Raw genomic sequence first — 17,479 nt, 5'->3', positions numbered from 1 at the left:
ACTAAGCTATGAACAACTGTTATAAAAGTAAGGTGTAAAGCTAGAAAACCTGCTTTGATTTGTCTTAGTTCATCTGTTGTCTTGTCTTGAACAAAATAAAATTTAAACCAAAATGTACAGATTTCATACACCATAACATTCTGTTTAATGTCTCTGGTTTATTTGTTTCACATCTGTATGTTTTTTTCCCAGTTTCTGCAAATACAGACCTTTAGTAGGTGGCAAAATTAAACGGCTGTTCACTCAGTCTGAAATTTCTAAACTAATCCAACACCTCGTGAAGGCAGGCTCAAAGTAGGGACGAGGATTTAAACAGCAAAGAGCAATGCAGTCAAGATGGATAAACCAACTATGGCCGAAAAGTCTCATTAAACATAAACATAAGTGTTGTGTGTGCAGATAATACTTTACATATGTTAAAAATGAACTTAACCTGTTGCAAATTAAAAACTTTTCTGCAAAACCAGATTATGGCATTCAAAGACATTATTGCATTGGTGGTAAAAGTGAACGATGTAAGGCTATCAGCTCTATGTGCTGTTGGTCACTCTTAGATACAACGAAACTGTCACACTTAACATGATGCTGAAAGAAACAACAGCTATATATCCATTAAAGGATGAACTGTAAAATATTCATTCAGACTAAATGATGTGACTGGTGCCCTGTCTGGGCGTTGTTCCTGCCTTGCACCCAGTGATTGCTGGGATAGGCTCCAGCTGCCCTGCGACCCTGCCTGCATAAGTAAGTTAAGATAATGGATGGATGGATAGATGTACTAAATGGTGTGGTGCCACACCCAAGTAAAATGAAGTGAAAAGAACTGTGGTTAAGTGATTTGTTAAAGAAGAGCTGCAGGAGATGTCATTTTCAGTCCTCAGTACTGTATATACAGTATAGAGAGAAAGAAAGAAAAGGCCACAGTGCTTCTCTAACCACTATTTGCTGCTGTTAAGCCATTTTAGTGAAGGAATAGTGAAAATGACAAGATACAGTATATAAATTAACCCGATACTTTAGTTAAAGAGCTGTAGAACTGATAACAACAAGCTTACCTTTCTATTTTCTCTCTTTTCTGTCTTTCTGTTGTTATTTTACATGTACGTCTGGTACATGAGTAGAAATAATGTAACATTACAACCCAAAACATTTAAAGTACATGAGGAAATTGAGGCTTTTTTTTTAGAAAGAAAGCTTTTTCAACAGTGTATTTTGCTGCTAGTCATGTTTTAGAGAGACATGTGCTATTGTTCGTGATTCAACATGGCCCCCTGAGGCTCTTCCAGGCCAGTTTTTCCCTACATCTTGATCTGGGGCCTAATGTATAAACGGTGCATACGCACAAAAATGTTGCGTAAGCCTGTTTCCATGTTCAAATTGCGATGTATAAAACTTAACCTTGCCGGAAAGCCACACACATTTCCACGGTAGCTCATACCCTGTGTATGCAAGTTCTGCGCTCGGCACCCAGCGTCAAAGCAGTGCTACTGTTCCAGTGTGGTTTCCCTTCTTTTTTTTTTAGATCCACATCCCAAACGCAGCTTTATAAATACACTGAAATTAACCGCATATTGTTTATTAGTTTAATGCATCTGATTGTAATTAACCTGTAACAATATAATGGTCCTTGGAATGGCCTAATTATTCCAAATACCATAGCTTCTTTAGTGTTGTTACTCTCACTGCACCTTCTTTTTCTTCTTGCCACAGCAGATCATCTTTTTCCATATTAATCTCACTGCACCACTTGGAACAGCTGATCGGAAAGAGAATTATCGGTATACAGCATCAAGCACACACTGCCTCAGCCATGCTGCCTATTTGAACTGCTCTCACATGGCAAAAGCTTCAGAGCCATTCCTGTACGGACCTAACGGTTCAGAAACAGCTTCATCCCAAGAACTATAAACACACTCAACCAGTCCATCAAGTGCTCCTTGTAGAACGCTTTGTACTTATAAGTACAATCACCTCCCTGTAAACTTGCACTACACTTATAATATTGCACAACCTGAGCCACTTCATAAAGCGCGTATTTACATATGATGATGATATAATTTTTAAGATAAAATGCAGAAAAATACATTTATCATATTATACAGATAAAACTTTAACTTCATTTAAATAATCTATATTGTTAATAATTATAAACATGTGAGGACACAGTGTCGCAGCGCTAGCCAGGATCTGGCGCTCCATTCATGGATTGTTCCTGCCTCGCGCTGTATGCTTGCTGGGACTGGTGTGACACTGGATGGATAGAATAATTAAACATGTACTACGAAGATATTTCAATGTTCCTTAGAAGTTTTGAAGAATCTGCATTCTAAGCTTGCAGATGGCTTAACGTCTATTACAGAGCTGATTGTGTGGCGATTGGGTATTTGGAGAAAGAAAAGTAAGGACAGGAATTGGGAGTTAGTACGTTTGAAAGAGACAGTACTGCTGCAATAAATTATTTCATTGAAGGTCACGCACAATCACTGCGCCACCGTGTTCCCATGTTTAATAAACTATTCCATTTCCCCCCGTGCTTTTGCCATTGCCTTTTCACAGAACACTGAGCTTAAGGGTTATTTATATTGATTTTGAAATGAAGTTAAAGTTTTATCTGTATAATATGATAAATATATTTTTCTGCATTTCATCTTAAAAATGATATCGTCAACATATGTAAATACGCGCTTAATGAAGTGGCTCAGGTTGTGCAATATTATAACTGTAGTGCAAGTTTACAGTGAGGTGATTGTACTAATAAGTACAAATAGTTCTACAAGGAATACTTGATGGACTAGTTGAGTGCGTTTATAGTTCTTGGGATGAAACTGTTTCTGAACTGTGAGGTCCGTACATGTAAGGTTTTGAACCATTTGCCATGTAAGAGCAGTTCAAATAGGCAGCATGGCTGAGGCAGTGTGTGCTTGATGCTGTAGACCTATAATTCTCTTTCTGATCACCTTCTCCAAGTAGTGCAGTGAGAGTAATATGGAAAAAGGTGACCCGCTGTGGCAACCACTAACAGGAGCAGCTGAAAGAAGAAAAAGAAGGTGCAGTGAGAGCAACAACGCTTAAGCAGCTATGGTATTTGGAATAGTTTGGCCATTCTGAGGACCATTATATTGTTACAGGTTAAATACAATCAGATGCATTAAACTAATAAACAATATGCGGTTAATTACAGTGTATTTATAAAGCCGCGTCAGGGATGTGGATCTAAAAATGAAAGGGTAACCACACTGGAACAGTAGAACTGCTTTGACACTGGGTGCCGGCAGTCTGCAAAACCAAGTGCAGAATTTGTGTACACCAGGGTATGAGCTAACGTGGAAACAGGCTTACGCAACATTTTTGTGCGTATGCACCATTTATACATGAGGCCCCTGGTCACTTTTCTGTGTATTGTCTCTGGGCAATCATGCTCGCTTTTTAACTGAAAGATTGATAATTAACTTATGAAGTCAAAAGGATTATTACTTCTGAGTAGGTTAGCGTGATGAACAAACAATCAGCTTAAGATGTAGTTACACACTACACAAGAAACATAAATTGGTCAATTTTACACTTCAGCATTTTGCTTTGATTTTGTTTATGACAGGCATGAACAGCAACTCACGTTTAAAAACTGCTTCTCTTAAATGTCTTTGTTTGGGACTTCATCAATGTGCATAGGCATCAGCAGACATACTTTGCTACAACCCCAGTATTTTATTTCTGCCAGAAACTGCATTACAAAGGCTATGGAATAAAATATGCCTGCGCCTAGTTGATGGGGAATTCAGACACCAGCTTGATGCATTTATTTATTTATATTTTTCATTGACTTTCTTGTAATTATGCTGATTGGGTAGTTTAAAGGTTGGTTTTGCCTGTATGTGGATTTACGTCAGTTAAAAAGAAGCATTTACAGTAAATGCATGTGATCAAGTATGATCTGCTATTGTATTGCTGGTCATACATTCAGTTGTAATTGGTGTATTCTGACTTTGAAACTGCCTTGACCTTTGGGTACATTTGGATTTATGCTTACATTTTAATAAATGAGGCCTAGAGATCCTACCCTTACATGTCTTCTCTTAATACTATAATGTTTCCCACTAATGTTTCATTAGCCTGGGACTTTTATGTCATTAATCCTATACCACTTACTGTTTTCTCATTACATAATTTAAACCCTATCGTGTTTTGCATGAGCTCACATATTTTTTGCTCTCTCCTCTATTGACCCATGACATTTTGCATATGTTTTTAGTATCTAATCGAAATGGAATGTGTTCTCATTTTCCATTTGTCCTGTCTTCCTTTGGTGCTTTGGAAAATGTACATAAGACTTTTAAAGCAGCAAACTAAATTTTTTTTATAAGTGTAAGCAGTTCATATTTCAGCTGAAAAATGGAATGCACTGTAAGTAGACAACTATACAACAGAAATCAAAACATTTTTTGTATTAGTGTTTGCAAAGAAATAAAAATACTCATTACTAAAGGTAAAGATACTTTCAATAACGGAATGTAACAGACTAACACTCTCACATATCCACACTTTAGTGCATGTGATATAATGTATGTGCACCAAGTGTATCACACCTTTTGTGCTTCAGACATAAGCTCTACTTGTTGTACTTAGCATTGCCAATAAAGTTTCCTTACTAGACACAGTACAAATGTTTTTCACTGCAACTCTTTGTTGTTTTCCCTTTATCTTTGCTTGTTTTTAGAATTTTATATGCAGGTCACATGCCTGTTGTTAGACAGCAACCTGTTGCCACCATAATAGTGAGGAAGTAGAGCCTGGAGGCTAAAACGGCTCTGAACAACTGCTTCCAAAAGAAAGACTGGAAAATGATGTGCATGTCACCTGGGGACAATATCAAGGGAGTCAGCCACTGCATGATTGACTTTATTAACTTCTGTTTCGACACTATCGTACCCTCAATAATAGTGCACAGCTTTCCACACAACAAGCTCTGGACTGCCATGTAGCTAAAATGTCCCCTGAATGATAAGAAGACAGCACTAAAATCTGATGATAAAGAGACTCCAAAGTGCATACAGAAATCGTTGAAGAAAAACCTGAAAGAAGAAATGAGAGCTTACAAAGCTAAATAAAAAAAAAAATCAGTGGGATTAACATGAAGGATTTTTGGAATGGACTAGGCATTATTACTGAACTCAGAAGGGAAGGAAATTATGTCAAGACTAATGCCCTGAGCAAATGTAAAAAAACTCACACTGTTCTATTCCATTTGAACTAGTGTGGTGCTGAGGTGTCACCCATTACACAGCTGTTTTTAGGTCCTAATTTGGGATCCTGAGGTGGTTCATTGAGTGGTGGGTGCAGCAACATGCTGTTTCAGTGCATGCTCCCAACCTAATGCTCTGAACCATTTTTTTGTAAAGATTTCCCCTTTCCACCATCACCACCTTCTTTTAATGACCAGTCCCCCTACAAAGTCCCTCCTGCCACTTCAACTGTGATATAAATGAGTCCACCTCTGACTATCATTGTGGATTCCCCAGAGCTGTTGATTAAATGAGGAGGCAATGGAGGAAGGCTTCACAGATGGAGTCAGTCTAACAGTACTTAAGGCCTGTGCTGACCAACTTTTTGGTGTCCTCTGTCACCTGTTCTGTCTGTCCCTCAGGCTACAGAAAGTGCCACTGCTGTGGAAAACGTAACGTACTTCATTGTTCTATTTTTAAAGAAGGTATGCACTTTTTTACCTAATGATTACAGAGCAGTGGCACTTACGTCTCACATATTAAAACTTGGCCCTGTAGAATCAGAGGACTCAAGACCACTGCAGTTTGCCTGTCAATTGATGTAATTATTACTCTGCTCTACAAAACTTGTTCCAATCTGGATAAAGCTAGCAAAACTGTGTTTTTTATATACTTTAATATCTTCAGAGCTTTCTATACCATCCTTGTTAAGGGCTAATCTCAGAAACATGCAGGTGGATGAACCCAGGGTGTCTTGGGTAATGGACAATTTGTCCAGCAGAGCATAGTTTATGAGACTCATTGATTGTGTCTCTGATGTGGATGTGAGCAACACTGGAGCACAGCAAGGAACAGTCCTGTCTCCATTTCTTTTCACTTCATACACCTCAGACTATAAATATAACAGCAGGTCATGTCACTTGCAGAAATTTCCAGATGATTCTGCAGTTATGGGGTGTGTTGAAAAAGGGATGAGACAGAGCAGAGGAGTTAGGTGGTAAAGTTTGTTTCCTGGTGCAAAATTGTCTGCATCTTAACTTCAGCCAAACAAAGAACCTCGTTATTGACTTTTGCCACACAGAAGAACCTCTGTGTCCAGTCACTATCCAGGAATTGGATGTGGAGGTGGTGCACTGCTACAAGTACTTAGGGGGGGTCCACATAAGTTACAAAACTCTTGTAAAACAGAAGAACTATACAGTATAAGAAAGGGCAAAGCAGACTTTTTCTTAGGAGACTATGTTTCTTCAATGTGGATAGTGACATCCTTTACTTATTCTACAACTTGATAGACAGTGCGATTGTTTTGTGCTGTGGTTTGATGGGCTTGTAATATTACTTCAAGAGAGGCCCACCAAATTAACAAGTTGATGAAAAAGGCGCCCCAATGAAGTGGTGCACTCTCAGCCTGCTCAAGGTAGTAGAAGAGTACAGAATGAAGGCAAAACCCAAATTATCCTTATGAATGATTCTGCAAATCTTCTTTCTGACACACTAACACTGAGTACTGTCAACCAACAAATTATTCAGCAGAAGAACTACTGGGACTCATGTATACCAGCTGCAATATGCCTGCATAATGCCTCCCTGTGACTGCTCTTCTATTAGTAGTCAGGTCAGATGTTTTCTTGTTTTTAGTGATTTGTGTGTCCAACAATAGGGGTGGTGTTGAGTAATTTGTGTGTGTATTTGAGGAGGTTGTTATTGTTTGTTATTAATATTTGTCAAGCTGCAGTAGAAAGCTAAACTTAGATAGAAAGATAGAGCTTATTTGTACCAATCTATCTATCTATCTATCTATCTATCTATCTATCTATCTATCTATCTATCTATCTATCTATCTATCTATCTATCTAACCTGTGGATAAATATATATGCTCTGTATTGCTTTTTCAATCATGCCTTATTTGTCACTAAATACTACGTTTAATTATTCTTATATTTTATGATTTTATGAATAGGTGCATTACATACCTTTGTATAGAAATGCTAAACATATTAGATTAAATGCTAGATTTAAATGCACATAGGAAATAATTTTATAAACACACACCAAAATATCTTGGAGTGTATCTTTATATATAATACGCTACCGTGGCTGTTCGATTGTCTGATCAGGATTTTAAATCACTTGTAGCTTGCAAACCGTTTGACCTATTGACCTGAAATTTGGTACACATATACTACGTGATGTCTACTATCCACTTTCGGGGAGATGATTGACCTCCAAGGTTATTCCTTTTTTTTTACTTTTATTTTATTTTACTGTTGAATTAACTCTCAGCGTCCTGCGGTGGGTTGGCACCCTGCCCAGGATTGGTTCCTGCCTTGTGCCCTGTGTTGGCTGGGATTGGCTCCAGCAGACCCCCGTGACCCTGTATTCGGATTCAGCGGGTTAGAAAATGGATGGATGGATTAACTCTCAGCACCAACCTACTCAGCAACTACCACCTTCGCCATCACTTCCCCTACCTCTTCATATCTTAAATGCCAACTTAAGTGAAACATTAAGGAATATGTACTAAGTAATTGCAACACAACCACTGAATTAATCAGTTTTAACGCGAAAAGATGCTGACGGAAGAAGAGAAGAAGCGGGCCACTAGATTGGAGAAAAGAAGAGCTACTCAGGAAGCAGCAAGAGCATCAACCTCTGAGCAAATGAATGCTAAATGTACAGAGAAAGAGTATGAAAACTATGAATGGTCAAGTCAAGTGTATTCACTGCATGTTATCGTGAAGTGCACTGTTACTGGTACACTATATAATCTTTAACTGCACTACAGAGGAAATGAAAATTAAAAGTACAGAAAATGGAAATGCTGTTGCCTTGCTTCACTGTGGATCCAACCTGATCACTGTCAGTGTTGAGACTGCATTTTCTGTATGTGTGATTGGGTGCCATTCTTGGTATCCTGGTATCCTCTCACAATACAAACATGTACATGTTTGATTAACAAGTGACTCCTAAATTGAAGTAAAATTAGGTGTGTAAATGAATACAATACATTCATGTCATTTCTTATGTTTATACCCTGGACTGCAGCAATAACTTCTAGTTGTCTGTAAACCTCTACTTTTCTGTTAACAAACCACTTAAATATCTTATAACAGGAGAGATACAGCCAGTTGCACAGGGCATAAATTGTGTGTTTATGCTCTTTGATAAAGAACTACTGAATACTGATAGAGAAAAACCAGACTGTGGTCATTAATTAATTACTAACCCCACTGTGCTCCTAAAGCACTTGTTGGATCAGAGATGAAGATCTGGTGTTGCACAATGCTACAGGATAAACCTGCTGACTCACAAATACAGCAGAGATATTAAGGCTCTCACTATGCATGACTTTTATTTTATTTCCTAGTCTCCTTTTTTCAGATCAGTTAGCAGTCATTTTTATTTATCGCTTCCCAACCCCGACATTATGGTCCCTCCACCTTCATAAATAAACCATTCTTCTCGCCAAGGACATGGGTAAAGAAGTGTGTAGTAGCCTTGACAAATCTTTAAAAATCCAATAAGCTATTAACCAAAACACATGCTCTACATCCTGTCCAGCAGAGTCCCCTCCACAAACGGGCAGCATCTGGAATGAACATGCCACTCCCATATTGATCCGCCAGCTGAATCTTCTTTGTTTTTAGGAATGAAGTATGGAGCTTAAAACCATCCTAAACAGATGTGAGCATGTTGCCTGGTAATGTGATGGTAATTGCTTTGAGTTTTGTGATGAAAACTGGTGATTTATAGTAGCTGCTTTAAAGACTGGTGGAGGTGGATCAGGCAAATCAAACTGCCTGCTCTCCAAGGATAAGGGGTTAGGGTTAATTTGTCCTCACATTCATTTAGCAGCTTCTAATTAAGGCACAAGAAGGGAAGGCAGATGGAGCAAGCACAGAGATGAGACAGAAAGTGACACACAGTGACTTGACGACGAGAAATCAAGATTAGTGTTGTGGAACCATTGAGCTTGTAATTAAATTCAGCTGATGAATGCCGGTGCTGGCCGTCAGTGACATATGTGCAGACCCATTGTGATGTCTGTGTACATGTTTGAATTGTGCTCAAAAACAGCACATGAATCCTGAAATGCTGCAGTTCAGTGATGCACGCTGTGATTACCAGGATAAACCTTACTTCCTGCTGCAAATCATATTTAGAAAGCAGGAGTGAGATTCCTGTCTAAAACAGAGCAACAGCACAATGTCCTGTCCTAAAAATCATGTCATTTGGCAGAAAAACATCTTGGTGGTGGGCTAAAACCATGACAGCTGTGATAGAAGCCAGTGGGGGCTAATTATCCTACACAATTGAGAAGCAAAAATAAAAATTGCAGTTAGGAAGATGTTTGTCTGGATTGACTGCAGCATATAATAAATGATGGCATCTTTCTGTCTCATAATTCACAATGGATAACAGTGGCTGTATGGAATAAGTATCTAAGCCCCAGAGGAAATAACACAGGGATAAAACACTAAGATATGTGGCAGCCATTAACAGGGTAAGAAGGGATTTAATTTGTGACTGTTGGTTGCTCACTGATATTATATAATTTACTATACATTGCAAATGCCTTTATTAACATAAATGCCTGGACACAGTACTCTGATGTAAGGGGTATGCGGGCAGCAATTTCTTAGAGGGTCTGGAATGTAGCTGCTAAATTACTTTTAAGTAGCTGTAAACAATATGTATGGGATGTGGTCTGCGGTTGCTTTAGTTGAGGGTAAGTTTGACGGATGCTTGTCAAAAGTTACAGGATGTAAACTAAAAATACTACATATTTTATAGCATTTGCAGAGATCTTGGCCACAGACCAATGACGGATCTTGCTTCCAAACCACAATATGCAGTGTTGGGCCCATTATAACTGGAAGTTCTTGCATTACTTTGGAGTGATGAACACGCTAAACTTCAGACATAAGGACATGTGGTTTGGTGGTTGATTTCATGGGTACTCTAAAATTCTGAATACTATATTGAATACTGGCTTGACCAGTATAGAGAGTTTCATATTTACATACAAGACCCCTTCTTGAATGTTCCATGAACTTTATATGGGCCTCCAGGGGATTGTAATGGCACCAAGGCCTGGATTATGCTATGGCCATTATCAAACAGGGCATTCACATCAGACTCTATAAATTGTGTTTTTATAATTTTGCAGATATCGTGTTTTGCCCCATGTTGTTGAGATGGGTACCAGCTTGCCACAGCCCTGTGTTAGAATACGTAGGTTCAAAAATAGTTGAATGGATATGTCTCTTATTAATATTCTCACAAAAAAAAGCTATTTGTTTGAAATTAAAAGTACATTTGGACATAAAATGTTCTGGTGAGCCTTTCAAAAGTAATTCAATGCTGTTCAGTCAATGCATACTGTTGAATCTAAGAATCGTCACCAATAAGAATCTTCATTCTAAAACTTTCTCAAGCAGAAAAAATTGCAACACTAGGTTCATTTTCTGGAGGGCTCAGTTTAATTTTGTATGTAAATGATAAATTACAAAAATCTCTTCTATCTGTGGACCCAAGAATGTTAAATCCCTGTCAAGCATGATGGACTCTCTCAGCAAATCAATTCTGTTATCTCTCACACACCAAGCTCTCAAGAAGTGATGGCTAATGTCCTTTCTCATTACTTTAATTCCTGACCTTTACATAAAAAAGGAACAAGTTTTTTCCTGCGGAACTACTTTTATCTTTTGCACTTTTTTGTCTAAAAATTTTTATTGTTTATGCATACTGAGATTAACCTCCTTCTCCTTTTGTATGATTTTATATCTTTTGGGATATCATATTCCAATTGCTGGTCAACACCGGACACATTGCTAATGCTAATGCTAACATTACTCAGTTATTGTCTGCTTTTTTTATTTTTATTTTTTTCATTTTTATTACTATTTAATTTAATATTGTTTCTTTGTATCAGTATACTGCTACTGGATTATGTGAATTTCCCCTTGGGATTAATAAAGTATCTATCTATCTATCTATCTATCTATCTATCTATCTATCTATCTATCTATCTATCTATCTATCTATCATTGGGATCGAGAATTTGCATAATACTATTTTTGGTGATCAAATACGTCAAAAGGTGTATCTCATGATGTTTGATATTCTGATGTTTATAATTGGCTTAGGGCGGCACAGTGGCGCAGTGGTAGCGCTGCTGCCTCGCAGTTAGGAGAGGAGCAGTTGGGTTCGCTTCCCGGGTCCTCCCTGAGTGGAGTTTGCATGTTCTCCCCGTGTCTGCGTGGGTTTCCTCCGGGCGCTCTGGTTTCCTCCCACAGTTCAAAGACATGCAGGTTAGGTGGATTGGTGATTCTAAATTGGCCCGGGTGTGTGGGTGTGTTTGTGTGTGTCCTGCGGTGGGTTGGCACCCTGCCCAGGATTGGTTCCTGCCTTGTGCCCTGTGTTGGCTGGGATTGGCTCCAGCAGACCCCCGTGACCCTGTGTTCGGATTCAGCGGGTTGGATAATGGATGGATAATTGGCTTATAATATCAAACATATTTTCTGCATCTCCTCCTTGTTAACAGAAAACTCTAGGCCAGGATAATTTTACTAATTTACTACCTTTAAAAGAATGCTTTTTTTTAGTTTATTGTCTTTTGGGGAGAGTCTGTTGATGCACTATATCAACAAAAACATTATGCAATACTAAAATAAATGAAAAAAACAAAATAGATTCCCATGTATTCAAAATAGGACAGAAATTCAAAGAAACAGTAAAATGGTTACAGTTGCTCTTCTAAAGCCTTATATTTCCTTTTTGTATTTCCATGTAAAGATCTACAGAAATATCTTAGCTTTACAATGCACTGGTGAGGCCTCATCTGGAGTACTGTGTACAGTTTTGGTCTCCAGGATACAAAAAGGACATAGCGGCGCTAGAAAAGGTCCAGAGAAGAGCGACTAGGCTGATTCAGGGTTACAGGGGTTGAATTATGAGGAAAGATTAAAAGAGCTGAGCCTTTACAGTTTAAGCAAAAGAAGATTAAGAGGTGACATGACTGAAATGTTTAAAATCATAAAGGAATTAGTACAGTGGAATGAGACTGTTATTTTAAAATGAATTCATCAACAACACAGGGACAAAATTGGAAACTTGTTAAGGGTAAATTTTGCATAAACATTAGGAAGTTTTTCTTTACCCAAAGAACGATAGGCACTTGGAATAAGCTACCAAGTAGTGTGGTATACTGTAAGACTTTAGGGACTTTCAAAACCCGACTTGATGTTTTTTTGGAAGAAATAAGTGGATAGGACTGGCGAGCTTAGTTGGGCTGAATGGCCTGTTCTCTTCTAGATTGTTCTAATGTTCTAATCTACAATAACTTTTTTAAAAACCAACTGTGTAAACCTCTGCTCCAGGAGGAATATTCACATCATTCTTAAGTGAATTCTTCCATTATGTTTTTTTAAATCACTTGATCTGGTTGTCTTCTGATGTTCATTGATTCCTTGGTTTGATATCTGAAAGAAATAATTTTCACAGTACATATTAACTTTCTGAATTCTAAGTAAATAATGCAAGAAGCCACTACTTTTAAAATTGTCAGAGTGTGATTGTCTGCTAAGAATCTGAACCTCAGGTTCATTTCTAGTAAGCTTTCTGCCTCTGTATATGTGCTTAAGTAATTCATAGTCATCTATTGCTTGAATTTCTAAAGATCATTTACAATGTATTCTTTCCAGAATTTCCTTTTGTAATATGTGGAATCCTATTCTCTGACTCTTTGTTGTTGTGCAGTGTGAGTGGTCTGTCATGGAATCACTGATTTGTACAATGCTAAAAGCTGCATGCAGTACCCACTCCAGCAGCATGAATAGAATAGAAAGAAGAGTTCAGGGATGTCAGCTTGTTACCTTCATGCTTTACTGTTAATAACACCACTGTGCTGCGGTGGGCTGGCGCCCTGCCTGGGGTTTGTTTCCTGCATTGTGCCCTGTGTTGGCTTGGATTGGCTCCAGCAGACCCCCGTGACCCTGTAGTTAGGATATAGCGGGTTGGATAATGGATGGATGGACGCCACTGTGACCAATAAAAAGTCTTTCATGAAAAGATTGTGTTGCAGTTTTTATTTATTTGTTTTTAAGGGGAGCAAACATTTAAGCACAAACATTGATAACCATAAAGCAAGCAAAGGTCAACCAATTGAGTGAAGTTTCATAATAGAGCAAAATCATACCTAAGGGATTTAATTCACAAGTCTGTCATGCTTAAACAAACAAAAATGCTGTAATTCTTCTACGCAAAAAGTGTCTTACTTTTTAAAGTAAAGTTCAGACACATAATTTATGCAACCTGTCATTCTTAAACAATATGGAATATGATGCATCATTAATGCCACAGAGCCATAGCAACAGAAAAGCGTCTATGCACTCAAAGGGTGTTACTAACTTAACAATGCCTTCCACGTAGCAGAATAAAAGACCGTAAATGATAAGGAAAATTAAACAATAATAATAAATTAATAATTAATAAACAATTCATTATTGTAAAGTGGTCCAAAGTGGCAAGAGATTATGAAATCTAAAGGTCATGTCGGGTTTCAGGCAATTTTGAGAAATGGTATGATGTCATAATGTTGTATTTCCTCTTGAAGCAAAATCAGATGTTCATTCTGCTACATAATATCTTGTCACAGCTTCATTATATTCTTTAATGAGCAACTATACACTTTTTTCTGGTTATCAAATGATACAAATGTATGTATGTATCATGATAATGTCACAGCATCAACTATTGAGATAGCCACCTCCAATCATAATTATTTATCTAATGGTTTCATTGTTTCTACATGTTCCCAGTCTAATCCTCCCCTTTCCTTTCAGTTATGCTTTGCCATTATTAAAATGGACACGCTTTAACTTTTATACTCAAGCCCCCATTCTCCCACGTCTTTATTATTCAATGCAAATCAAACTCCTTACTCGTATATTTCCATTGAAACACATACCCATAGCAGGCTGGATGGAAGAATGTCTATCAGATTTGGAATTCTATCACTGGGCTTCCAACTTTCATTCACTTGTCTGGACTTGAACAGCCTCATCATCTCCGCATTGGTCACAAACTGAAGCCTCTCTCCTTGGCTCATTTCTTATTCAATTTGCCCCACTGAATTTCATATCATAAAGTAACCCATTAGTACCGTGAACACCTATTTTAAAAAACAATTACCTCAATATGCTTGCCAGTCAAATATTGTCCTCCTTGACAGCAAGTGGGTGTTGATGCACTTAGTGGCCTGTTTGATGATTTGGGCTTCTGATGTTCCAGTTCTTGTAGTCAAATTTACTTTACCTACTTCATCCTTTTCTTTTACCTTCATTTCTTATCACTGTTAACAACCTGTGGGACCTCATGTTTTTTATACTTTATATTCCTTTTCACATTTTCACTGTGGTGCACTGCATAAGCCAGCATATAGTTTAAACCCCTTTTCTGTAACTCCACTATGATTCAAGGACCCCTCTCCTTCCCACTTCACTTCTTGCTTGGGATACAGTTTTTAGTAATGGCAAACTTAATTACCAGCAAACTACGGTGCTGCATTTAGACTGGTGCCCCATCTATATAGTTATCTCCTAATCACTCACCACCATGTTTATTTTGTTTAGTCTGTTAATTGTTCAATAACAATTGATCACAAATCAAATAATGTTACACATTAACTTGAGGTTCATTTAGTCATGTCTTTTTATGGTGCATTTGTAATAGGATCATTCTGTTTTTGAACACCTAGTTTTGGGATTACATTTTTGGCTTTTTACATTTTCCCTGGACATTATGTATGCCTCATATGTAATAGACCCAATTGTTCTTCTGCATTTCACTCAGCCCCCTGAACCCGTGAGACAGATGTCTTATTAAAATTTATGCAGTGTCCAAGTTTGCTTGCTACTTTTTAAAAAGATTAAATTTTTACTTCTGTTTGCAGACAAGTGCAAGGAATATGTAGCTGCATACCATTATAGTTCAATATAAGATTTAGTGAGAACTTAATGAAGCTCATAGAAGAGATTAAGAGTGAAAATTCCTAGAAGAAAAAAGGAAGTGTGAGTATGAGAAGCATGGGAAGCAGAGGAATCACTCTTACAGACATAGACAATGCTCGGTGGTCTGACTGATTAGGTCCAGAGTGCTTATTTGTTTCTTCAGTCTTATTTTATTCACATTACTGTGACTGGTTAATTATACTACTGTATGTTCAAATTAAAACAAAAGTTTAACCTTTAACTTCAATTCTTCCCAGTAGCAAACCACACTTTTCCTTCATTTAATAAATTTGAGTTATTTAGTGTGATTTCTTTATATAAAAAGCAAAATAATGTTTTGAAATGGCCTCCTAGAATGCTCTGCGGGGTGCTAAACAGTGGCCTGATTTTGACTGGAGCCAAAATTACCAAACAGAAGCACACGGATGATCTATAACTTCATTTCTTGAGCTTTCAGCAAAGAAAAAACCTGCAGCAATGGTATGCCTTTTACTCAAGATAATACACTTTAGTTACAATTAACCTGCTTCATGTACTGTATACAGAAGCATTTTAGTGCTTATTTTACAATTGGGATGATCTTTTGGGATCCTCTACTTATGAGACAAACTGCTCCAGGCCATCTCCTAATGAGAAGCATACTTAAACAAAACTGCTAACTAAGCATAACTTTGATTAATTAATCATTTACTGTAAGTAACTAAACAATGGATGAATGATTTACATTCCATTTTGCCAGATATTCAGGTTTACAATATACAATTGTATGTTACAAACACATAACCCTGCTGATATATATCTACAGCATTCGACTCTTTCAAATTCTTTACTGAATACAGTTAGATAGTATTTATATCAGAGGACTTTAAATAGAAATATTCACAGGAGACTTTTAAGAGAAAATAGCAGTTCTATAAATCTATGAGCAATAAAGATAAAAAATCCTACAACCAAAAAACCAGATCTAACCACATCTGTCTTTTAAAGTATAGTACTGTCGCTCTGAATTGAGCTCAAATCGAATGATCTGGGACCAAACCTCTGCTGTACATGGCTGTGAAACCAAGATGTACCTCCTGGGAAAAAATACATTAATTATTGATACAAACGGATGGTTTTGAATTGACTGTTGTAATTGAGCATGTTTTATTAATAGAGTGGAGTGGTCTGATGTTTCAGTCTCTTTTCCTTGAGGCATTTTTTCGGGTTCATCAGTCCCTTTTACTTCCATTCTGCAATAATATTTACCTTCTTCCAGTACACAGGTCACTGATTGGATGCATTTCTACATTCAGAAGAAAGCATTGCGAACCCCATACCTTTGGAAATGTGAAATAAACTGATAATGTATACTAATTTGAAAAAAAACATTTCACAGTTATTTTATAATGGCAGTAAGCCGTAATGGTTCTTTAGTTTTATCTGACTAAAGACTTCTAATGTAACACAAAAAAGAGGGAAGAAGACATATTGGTGTTTAAGCAGCAAACAAAATTCAAGGCATGATATGAGACTTGATGAGTATTGAGTAAATACGGCACTGCCTGCTTCTGATTATCACAGCTTCAGAAAAAAATACTTCTGCTTGTTGTAGCTAACAGTTTTGTACATATATATTAAAGCATTATAGGGTATAGCCACCGACAAGCAAAAGTATTACAAACCTGTGAAACTAACAATAATAAGCAGCCAAAAAATAATACAATCAAAAATACCATTCTCAATATGATAAAATACAAAATGATAAAGCACATACTTTCATACTGGTTCAGTAAAAGTATTCAGAAAATGAGAGATAATCATCAAAAAGCATAAAATAACTGATCGCCCAGGGCCACTATAATCAGAAAATCGTAATAACAATTCAGTAACAATTCAATCATTGTGATACAGAGCCATTCTTGAAAAATCAAGAGCAAATCTGCATGTATCCATTTTTCAAGAATAAATTTAAAAAATTCACAGTTTAAAAAATACTTGTTCTCACTCAAAGCTACAAAGAAGCTTATACATAGTAACACAGTAAGTATAAAAAGTCCTTCTTTGATGTATATTATATTTATAGCCGTTATGTACAGAAGTTTCTCAGATTGATATACGATGCAGAGGAAAGCTTATAGAGACCAAAAAGACCTTATTGCTGGTAAAAAAATAACAAAAATAACAACAACAACATTTATTTATATAGCACATTTTCATATAAACAATGCAGCTCAAAGTGCTTTGGATAGCACTGAGTTCAAAAT

At 37.2% G+C, this 17,479-nt stretch overlaps 1 protein-coding gene across 1 annotated transcript in view; it reads right to left on the bottom strand.

The window, feature by feature from the left end:
* Positions 1–17,479, bottom strand: part of LOC120531301 (syntaxin-1A) — a 375,272-nt gene that overhangs the window by 49,077 nt on the left and 308,716 nt on the right. The gene's annotated exons all lie outside the window — the stretch shown is intronic.

The sequence above is a fragment of the Polypterus senegalus genome, chromosome 6 (genome assembly GCF_016835505.1).
Source record: "Polypterus senegalus isolate Bchr_013 chromosome 6, ASM1683550v1, whole genome shotgun sequence".
Lineage (NCBI taxonomy): Eukaryota > Metazoa > Chordata > Cladistia > Polypteriformes > Polypteridae > Polypterus > Polypterus senegalus.
Note: the sequence above shows the minus strand (reverse complement) of the source record. Positions and strands in the feature narration are given on the sequence as shown.